Source organism: Pteropus alecto, unplaced genomic scaffold (genome assembly GCF_000325575.1).
Source record: "Pteropus alecto unplaced genomic scaffold, ASM32557v1 scaffold75, whole genome shotgun sequence".
Lineage (NCBI taxonomy): Eukaryota > Metazoa > Chordata > Mammalia > Chiroptera > Pteropodidae > Pteropus > Pteropus alecto.
Window position 1 is genome coordinate 28536150 of NW_006440638.1, and position 10737 is coordinate 28546886.

Sequence of the window (10737 nt, forward strand, 5' to 3'; positions counted from 1 at the left end):
GTGGCAAGAAAGTGGAGGCCATCAGCTGAGAACACTGAAAGCGTTTCTGTGAAGATATCCCTAAGAGCACTGCCTCGGCATGACAACAGACTTACAAAGAAAAAAAAGTGACACTAAAAGTATATGAAGCACTGTGTAGAAGCTATTACACAGAGAATTTATTGAGTTTCAAGCAGAATGAATGATCAGAAATCGACTTCATGACATGGCTTGTCACAAATTTAAGCCTTAAGGGGAAAGAAAATTCCTAACCTGAAAAACTTGAAAGTAGAAGGAAAAAAAAAATCTGGGTTTTTTTCAATGGACAAATCTGACAAACTGCAGACATCGCCCACCAACAAAAAAGCACAGGCAACACCTCCAGAAACCCAAAGAAAACAAAATACCCAAGAACTCTGTTCACAACCACATTCTCATGAGTGAAGGCAACAGCAAGAAGGCTTGGAAAATCCGTGAGTCTTCGTCTTTTCTGCAGAAAAGTTTTCAAAAGATAACTCCTGAATTCAAAAAGCTAAATCCAAGAAAGGGTTGCTAATGGGGTGGGAGGAGCGGGGTGCCTGGAGCTACAAGATCTAGATGCCACCATCAGTGCAGAGCACAAAGTCTCCTCGCACCAAAGAAAGAAGGGTGGTTGTTTGTGAGATGAATTCAGTGCTTCTCAAAGTGGGGTCCCCAGATCACCTGGGAACCTGTTAGAAATGAAGGTTCTCAGGCTCTACCCTAGAACTACTGAATCACAATCCTGGGGGCAAGGTTCAGCGATTTGTTGTAAATAACAGAATCCCTCCAGGGGATTCTGAGGAACAGGCAAGTTTGAAAACCACTGTTCTAATTACTTGGTGCACCAGGAACCAAAGAGAACTACGACAAATCCCAAGAAATCAAAAATTTTTCAAAAGAGAAAGTTTAGAAAGCCAAGGAGAGAAATCTAATCCTTAGACTAATTAATTTTTTTTTAAAATAAAGAGGAAGAATGAAGGAGGATTAAAAGGCAATTAAATTTTTCACTTTCTATATAAAAGAATGAAAAAAATTGCTTTGAATTGGATGGGTAAGAAGAAGATGAATTTAAGTTTAGAAATTCTGGTGAAATATCACCAAGAATAGGATGTGTTCAACATCATAATTAAACATATAAAATGAAAGAGGCAAAATCAAAACATAAAAATCAGAATTTAAAAAGGCATATAAAAGTAAACTATCGGACACAAAGGGGAAAATGCAGGTATACAAGGCTATGAAAAGGAATAGCAGGAAGTTTCAGGAATGAAGTTCACTCTTGGACAGAAAGTTACCGTCTTTTACCCAGCTGTGTAGAGTTATATGGTATAATCTTAGCTGTTCATTTAAGCCACACTTTTTACAATTATTTATCTTATTTAAAAAAAAAAAAAAAACTACAGTAACATCAACAAAAAAGTAATCACTTAACGAATTCCCTAGTGTCCAGCCAGCCTGGGTGGAAGGAGTAGGGGCCATGGCCAGCACCTCTGCCCCCACCTGGTGGCCACGGACATGAATGACTGGCCTGGCCTGGCTCCTGGGGGATGGATGACCCTCCCTAAGCTGAACCTGCTCAAATCAAGCTGCCAGGGCTAAGGACACATTTGGACTTTTTTTTTTTTTTCTTTTTTTTTTTGGCGAATATCTTAATCATCCAAGACATGAGTCCCTAGCAGTGGCATTTCAAGCCATCAGCCGGAAGGAGAGCTATTTGAGAATAAAAAACAGGGGCTATGGAGGACTTTTCAAAGGGCAGCAAGAATACAGACACACAAGTGAGACTGACCAAGAGCATTCAGGGATTTCCAGGGTTGGGGAAGGGAAGTTTCGCAGGAGAAGAGAGCCAAGGTGAGGAGGATCTTGAATCCAGGCTGAATCTGAACTTTAATCTACAGGCACTGGGGAGCCATTAATTGTTTCTAAGCAGAAAGTGACTGCACCGCACCTGCTCTCTGCACTTACTGTATCTTGTTTAGGCCACGACACTGCCCCTTCTGGTGGCTAAAAAGGCTTCACAGGATTGCAGAGGAGCAGGAACAGAACAAAGTATGGAAAATATTGTCCTTGCATTTCACAATGACGTTTTCAGGGAACATATAAAAATGCCCATTGCAACTACTGCTCAAGCTTGCACAGAACAGGACAGCTTTCAAAGCAGCCATATCCCCATTTTATAGATGAAGAGAGTGAGAAAAGTGAAGCTTCCCCAGTAAGGGTGACACAGTAAGTCACTCTATGTTCCTACCTGAAAGTAATAAAATCTGATTCCTCTTAAAACTAGGGCAGCATTTACATGTGTCAGTCAGGTTGATTCCAACCAGCGAATCCTCTCAGTTCCGATGCAAAGACACAGGCTGGCCTTGCAATTGCCCTCATGGTGTGATTTGAGGGACAGAGTCAGAGAATAACTTCGCTGCTCCTCTCAAAAGCTAAGCATTGCCCACTCCCCAGGGATGGTCTTTTAAAATCCAAGTGTACCTGGGAGGAAAAGCATATTGCCTCCTATTAGATCACCATCCCTCTCGGCACAAGTGTCTCCTGGTCCAGACCAGGGGCCAGCTAACTACAGCCCAAGGGCCAAATCCCACCTACAGCTTGTTTGTGTAAATAAAGTTTTATTGGAACACAGTCATGTCCATTCGTTCACAGTTGTCTGTGGCAGCTTTTGCACTACAAGGGCAAAGGCTGAGTAGTGTTATAGAGAACTTATACTCCGCAAGCCTAAAATATTTACTGTTTGGCCTTTTACAGAAAAAGTTAGCCAACCTTTGATGCTTATAGGAGATGCAGATTTTTTTAAAGTGTGGGAAAGGGCTCAGAAAGGGGAGAGACAGAACCACAAGGCAAGCTTAGCCTACTTCTCCCCACATTACCAGGAGCAAAACTTAGCTCTCGAGTTACTCAGGCCTGGCACAAATCCTAGCTCTGCCACTTTGCACCTGTGTGTTCTTGGTCAAATCACCTAATCTCTCTTAACCTCGGTTTCTCCATCTGTGAAATGGGAATAATAAAAAGAACATCTGTACAGAATCATTGCCAAATTTAATTAGACTGTATACCAGGTACTCACCGTAGTTCTTATCATTCGATCACAGTAAACACTTAAAGCTTAGCTATTGTCATTCTTACTACAGTGATGTGTATGTGCTCAATAAATGTTACTTTTCTTACTAATAACAGAATTAGCACTGACACATGTGAAACAATGGGGAGCGGCTGTTCCCTGGGCTGGGATGCGTCTTGGAATCTGAGGCAGCCTGGGGCAGGGGTGGGGAGACATAGGACACAGGACTCATTGGCTGAGCTTCTGAAAGCTGCACCACCATGTGACAGTGTTTGTCCAGGGTGGCTCCTGGGCTAGATTGCATGGCCAAGAAGGTCAGCTTATACACAGATTTTTGTGCTGCCTCCAAAGACCCCACCATCCATGCAGCCTGCAGAGCTGATCTACCCTTCTTAGCCAGCTTGTAATTTTTTGATAGGTTTAAACAGACTGAAACAATGGGCCATCTCTGGGGAAGGCAAGGGGGATGCCTGGGCTTCAGGAAGTCAAAGGTGGTGTGAAACAATGTACAAGCATTAGATAAGAATGCTTTTGGCTTATTCCACATTACTTGGGGTCCTGTGACTATCTAATGTTGCTCTTCAGATTTCAGTGCCACCAGTTATTTGCGCTCACACACGAGCCTGGACATTCCAGCGGGGAGGAGCTGCTGACTCTCCACACTGTACAACCTGCCTCTCTCCTTTCTGCTCACCTGCATTCCCACTGGAAGTTCCAGGGCCACGCCACCCTCCTGGTTCTTGGACACCAAAATCCTCACCGTGTTGTCTTTTTTTAACACTCACCCACCCGCTGGGTAGCTGCTCATCAGGCACTGACTGAAAAGGTGAGTTAGAGTGACACTGCCTCAAGTTGAGTCCAGCAGGTCTGCAGCGGATACTGTGGTGGCTGCACCCAAGTCCCCCTTTAGGATGCAGGTGCTCATCCCCCAGCTGCCAGAGAGCCGACTGTGAGTGCTCACAGCTGAGCTTCTCTCAGGGCACCACCTTTGTCCAGGGCAGCCACACCCAATGACTATTCCATGCAGAGGGACATAGGCCACCCCTTTGCTTTAATCCAGGGTCATCCTGGACCCTTTTTTGAAGGGTCATCCCCACACCCAAACTCTCCATGAGACTGGCCTCAGGCCACACTTTCCACAAAGCAGAAAGATGAAGTCAGTGCAGAGAAAAGGAGGATCTGGAAGTCAAATTCATCTCACTCCTACGAGAAAGGTATGGTCTGCAGCCAGCACCTTCTCTGGGGGCAGTGGAGCCATTCACAGTGGAGCATGGGCTCAAAGCGGAACCCTGGGTCCAAATCCCCTTCCCACCTAATCATTCTCTGAGCCACATCGTCTGCCTGAGCCTTAATATCTTTATCTATAAAATGAAGGGAACATTCACAAGGACTTTAAGAAAATTAAAAACAAAAATTGTATAAAAGAGCTTTATGAATGGCAAAGTGTTCATTCAAGTGATTAGCATTATTATTATTGATGAATATGAGACATGATCAACTGCATAATTTTTTAAAGCCCAAAGTCCCAGGTCGATTAAAGAAACTGTCCTTTGCCCTTTTCTCCATGACTTAAAATCAAAGAAAAAATAAATAAAAACTCAGAGCCCTGAGATTGGGTTATGTGACACCAAAGGAACTCTAGACAGTCCATTTTTGGAAAACTTACTCTGCCAGTGACGTACAAAACCCAAAAGGGTAAGGGTGGTGGCAACCCTGGAAAGGGCAGGAGTTCAAAGTCTCCACAGGGAGACTCCATTCTAATCATATCTCCTCCATTCGCTCCCCCATGAAAAGAACACTTTTCCCCAAGGGCGAGCCCCGAGTGCCTGTGCATTACTCTCTCTGATGCCTGCCCAGAAGGGAGGGTGAGTGGGAGGCTCTGGTCCAGGGATTGGCCCTCATACCTGACAGGCCTGGAGCTCAGGGCATTTCTCAGAGAAGGAGAAAGAGGAAATGAGATGTTCGTGCACCTTTTCATGCTACTGTACGTGGTGCCAGCCACTGAGCTGGCCCTGGGGATTTACAAACACAGCCCTCAAGGGATTTACAAACACAGGTTGGAAAGAGGGAAATACAAGACAGGCACTCTATTAAACAAGGAGTTGCAGCATTTTGGGGAGGTGCTTGTGGGCTGAAGCTAGGGACCGTGGGTGATCTTCAAGGGGGTACTCCTACATGCCAAGCAGCGGACATGAGCAGAAATGACCACCCGCCAAAAGAAGATGTCTCCTGCTGGGCAGTCCTACCCCCAGAAGACAGAAGCAACTGTTATTCCCTCTCAGCACTGTGATTCATGGAGGGGTGGGTGGCAGAGGGCCACTCCAGGACAGTATGCCCAAGCTGTCCACCCGCCTACAGCCCTGGCTTTACTCAAGCCTCAAGAACCCTGTTCGGATTTCCCAGCACTTCCTCCACTCAAATTTCCCGGCACTCCTCTGTCACCCGAGGCCCGAATTAGCCCAGGACAGCTGACGTGCAGCTGTCCAAGGCCCCTCTGGGCCGTGTTGTTCATGAGGTGTTCCTCATACAATTCAAGGACATAGGGAGCATCTGACATGTCTCATTTGAATTGAATCAAGCTCATCAACTTTTATAAGAGGCCCTCACTCCAGAACCAATCATTGGTCCAAGGCCTCCCCGAAAAAAACCCCCCCGCACCACCACCCGGGAATCAGGAATTCAGGTCTAAGTTCCTTATTCCCATAGGGGCTTTGTAGAAATTTGGGAGTCGTGGTCTAAGGAAGTCCTTTAGTTTAGTTTAGTTTTGTTTTTTTTAATGTACACATATATAAAGATTAAGTGCTAATACGGATTACAGAGTGCCTTCTTTGGAAATAAACCCATAATTTGACAACATTGGAATTGTTCTAAGAATCACAAGTGTATGATCACCCCACTTATGATATGTATATCATAAGTCAGGATTAACAGCCAAATCTGTAGGCTACAGAGTGTTAAACGAGCTTCTATTATGTCACTGCTCAAACCTAGGGGACATGTTGGGTTCACTTGGCTGGACCTAAGGATAACCACATTCTGGAAGCAGAAGAGTTGGGATCTTTTTTGCAAATGACCAGCCCTTCTGTACTTTGTGGGGATGACAGGGTCCTGCAGCCAATTTGGGCCATATGTATAAAGGCAAACTGCACATTTTAGAAAAAAAGATAAGGTATTAAAGACTTACTACTCAACGTGTAATTAGTCAGTGGACCAGATGCATGCACACTATATAGGCATCACCTAGGTGCTTGTTAAAAACGCAAACTCTTGGGACCCCACCCAGACCCTCCGAATCAGCATCTGCATTTTAACAAGGCCCCCCACATGATTTGTGCACACACTGAAGTTTGAGAAGTATCCCTCCAATAGGGGAAAAGATAATAAAGTAACTGTCCAATGATCTCTATGAAATGTACATCTGTTTCTTTGCATAGCCAACTCCTACTCATCCTTCAAAACCCTTTTCAAATGTTACTTCCTCTCTGAAGTCTTCTTGATTTTTTTTTTCCCAGACAGACAGAATCAATGAATCCCTCCTGCTGCATTCACAGTACTTGATAAATACCTCTCTAACAGCACCTTCCCTTCATACTGTCATTATTTATGTTTACAGTCTATAGCTGGGGACTGAGTCTCATTTGTAGCTCTGTCCCTAGCTAGCAGAGACTGGAAAGTAGGCAGAGGTACTGAATTGAACTGAAGCATGAAATTAGCAGACAGAAGTCCTGATAAATCAGCCACCTCTTACTGGCACATTGGAAAAGCAAAAAGATAATTTCCTTGCTTGATGACAAGAAATGGCCTTTTAATAAGACAACTGGACTCAAATACAATTCACTCCAGGAAAATTAAGTTCACACTCAGATATCGAGGTCAGGCAGAGAGAAAGAGAAATAAACAGAATAAGCAAGAGTGGTCACTACAGTGTGAGGCGTGGGCTTGAAGGGCAGAGGGCCGTGGTACTTGAGCATCTGGTAAATGGGTAGGAAGCGCCAGCTTCCGGTGGAGCACAAAGAGAGGCTCTGGCAGAGGCCAGGAATCAGGATCACAGGAATCCCAGGCTGGGACACTGAAAACCACCTGGTTATACTCTACTCCCGCCCACCCCTCATGCAAGGGTTCCCTTGGGTTTCCAAGACCCAGACCTAGAACCTCCCCACCTCGTCTCCTGCTGTCTCCTCCAGGTGAGGCCTTAGTTTCTCTTTACCTCTTGACACTCTGGTTCCCAGCATCATTGGGCTTGCCACCACTCCTCAAATGAAACCGCAGGGCCTCTGCTAAAATGCTGTTCCTGAGCTCAAAACAATTCTCTCCCCCTCAACTGCACTGACTTACCCCAGGACCCTGACCCATCTTGAAATTTCTCTTTTTAAAGCAAACATTTATTGAACATGTACTATATGCCAGGCACTGTGCCACTGGCACAGTCCACCCCCTCCCCACACTTTAAACTCTATTCTTAACCCCAGAAAACTGAGCTCCAGGCAGTTTTAGTCAACAGTCTAGGATCACTGCTGCCACTCCATCTGGCTACACCTTGGGACATAAGACCTCAACACCAGCCTGGCAGAAAATGGAGGTGTCCTTCCCAGAGGTATGTGGATGTACCCAGAGTTTGGTGACCAACCTTGGCCTGACTTTCCCACATTTATGAATAAGCCAGCCATAGGCCACAGGGAGGGTGAAAGCCTGGGGAGGGCTCCTTGCAAACTTCCCTCACCAGAAGATTGACAGATCAAAGCAGAGGCCGTGTGACAAAACCCTCCAGAGGCACTGAATAGCTGTTTATAGAATGAATGCATTGGCATTCAAAGGAGGAAGGTGACCCCAGCATGGGGAAACAGAGAGGGTTTCATGAAAGGGGCACATGGATGAGGTTCTAGGTCTCGCTGTTCAGGGTGTTCCTGCACAGCTCCTGGAAGCATCTTCTTCACTATCCATGAGGTAAATGGCAGCCCCTGGAGTTGTGTACAAAGAAGCCCACACATTAGACTTGGGCTCTGAAGGATGGGTCTCCACAGGAGAGACTGGGGTGGGCACTTCCATGGTGAGAACAGTGTCGGCATGGGCACAAAGCAAAAGGACCTTGTGGGAAGTGGCAAGTCAGCAGGCCGGGCAGGGGACACAAGGCAGACTGGCCCAAACCCAGGGCAAAGGTGACAAGGGGGCGCGCTCATCTGTTGGACATTAGTTCAGGCCAGGCCCATACATGGGTCTAGACCAGTGCTTCTTAACCAGGGGCGACTTTGCCCCTTAGGGGACAGGGGGCAATGTCTGGAGATGTTTTGGTGGTCACAACTGATGGGGAAGTACTCATGGCATCTAGTAGGTAGGGCCAGGGATGCTGCTAAATATCCTACGATGAACAAGAGAGCTGACCCTTCCCATGCCACACTCAAAACAAAGATTATCTGGCCCAAAATGTCAACATCAAAAAACTGCTCTAAACCAAGGAGTTAATGGAAGGGAAGGAACAGTGTCAGCATGGGCACAAAGCAAAAGGACCTTGTGGGAAGTGGCAAGTCAGCAGGCTGGGCAGGGGACACAAGGCAGACTGGCCCAAACCCAGGGCAAAGGGGACAAGGGGGCGCTCATCTGTTGGACATTAGTTCAGGCCAGGCCCATACATGGGTCTAGACCAGTGCTTCTTAACCAGGGGCGACTTTGCCCCTTAGGGGACAGGGGGCAATGTCTGGAGATGTTTTGGTGGTCACAACTGATGGGGAAGTACTCATGGCATCTAGTAGGTAGGGCCAGGGATGCTGCTAAATATCCTACGATGAACAAGAGAGCTGACCCTTCCCATGCCACACTCAAAACAAAGATTATCTGGCCCAAAATGTCAACATCAAAAAACTGCTCTAAACCAAGGAGTTAATGGAAGGGAAGGATGAACATGAGAGGTGGTGCAGTTAAGACTATAGGGTCAGTGGACAACAGGGGAAGTCAAGGGACACAGGCTCTGAGCCCAGAGTGCTGAGAGGGCAGTGTCGTTAGCAACCGTGTTGCTTGGGTGTTGTGGGAAAGAGCCCAGGAGTCAGGATGTTTGAGCTGCAGAGAGGGTGCAGGGCTCTGGGACAGTGAGTCTAGGGCAGGGCCAGGAATCAGCTTTTTAACAAATGCTCAGGAGATATGGATGCCAAGAGAGGTGGACCACCTTGAAAATGCTGGCCTGGGGACAGTCTAGCAGTCTCGACATGAGATGACTGGGTCCACATCCCAGCTCCACCACTTCCTCAGCGTGCTCTTGAGCAGGTCATGCTTCCCTGAGCTTCAGTTTCCTGTAAAATGGGGATAATGCTCCCTTCCCTTGCTATGTTTGAGTGAGGATGAGATGGGGCCGGGCAGAGGGTCTAGCACTCAACCAGGGGTGGTACTGATATCAGCTAATCCAACTCCTCACTTCATTGAAGCTGATGCCCAGAGAGGGTGTCGTGTTTCATCACAAGGCATTATCCCCATTGCTCAAATGGGAATGGCAGAGGCCCAGAGACCTCCCAGAAATGTGCCCCAAAGGGATTCTCACCACTTTCCAGTGCTGTCTCTGGGGGCTCAAGGGCTCTGGCTGGTGGGGCCTGATGTATGGGGTCTGGCAGAGCATGGTTCAGTCACCACCCAGCCCCAGCCCCTGGGAGTGAAGCCTTTGGGGCTTCTTTTTGCTTCTAACAGTAGCCGGCGCAAGGTGGTCAGGAGGTGGGCCAACCACCTAGGGCAGCTGACAGGCCATACCCTGGCCCCATGCCCAGCCCAGTCTCTCCAGAGAGCTAATCTCCTGCTGACCCAAGGCCCTCCTACAGCCCTTGCACCCCCTCCCCACCCTCTTCCTAACCCACTCAGACACCCATCAAATAGGAAAAAAATATATGGCAAAGCCTCACCCAACAAAAATTTTTTTGTTGTTATTAATCAAACTTTTTAGGACAAAAAAAGTGAAGTCACCTTGGGGCAGAAACCCAAAGGGAAAACATTAGCATTAGCCAAGAATATATAAGAACGCACAATTACTTAATCAGACAAGAGTGTGGTCATTAACTGTCCCTCTAATTGCAATTTATACCCAGAAGGGCCAAGCTTCACAGCACTTCTTGGCCAAAACTGATCTGTCCAATCTCCTCCTGCCCACCCTCCCCCACTGCTCTCCATATCAATGGGTCACCTGAAGAGCAGCCCCTCTCCAAGGTGCCTGGCCCGCCCACACCTTGGGCACAGTGTCCTTGCAAGATGGGCAGGCCGCATTGGAGGGGCTGTAGCTCCACAGAAACAGGGAGGGGCTGGGAAACCTATTTTCAAGTGAGGAAACACTTAAAACCAGGCCTCCTGTGCCTTTCAACCTTCCTCCTGGTACAACATCCCTGACAGATGTTTGGTTGCCCCCAGTGATAGGGCACTCACTTCTTTACCAGGTAGCCAGTTCTACTGTTGGAGGGCTGCTTAGAAAGTCCTGATTTCTCCTGAGTCCAACTCTACACGCCCATCCCTGCCCTGTCTCGTGCACATTCCTCTTCCCATATCCCATGTATTTGTTCAACAAGCATTGGTTGACTTCCTAGTGAGTGCTGGCACTGGGCACACACCAGTGAACAGGACTGCTGGTGTCCTGTTATGACAAGACTCACAGTCCACCTCTCCAGCCTAACGAGTTCCTCTACCAGCATCCTTGGTCACACGAC

At 47.2% G+C, this 10737-nt stretch overlaps 1 protein-coding gene across 1 annotated transcript in view; it reads right to left on the minus strand.

Moving 5' to 3' along the window:
- OXTR (oxytocin receptor) overlaps positions 1 to 10737 on the minus strand; it is a 17188-nt gene that overhangs the window by 1052 nt on the left and 5399 nt on the right. The gene's annotated exons all lie outside the window — the stretch shown is intronic.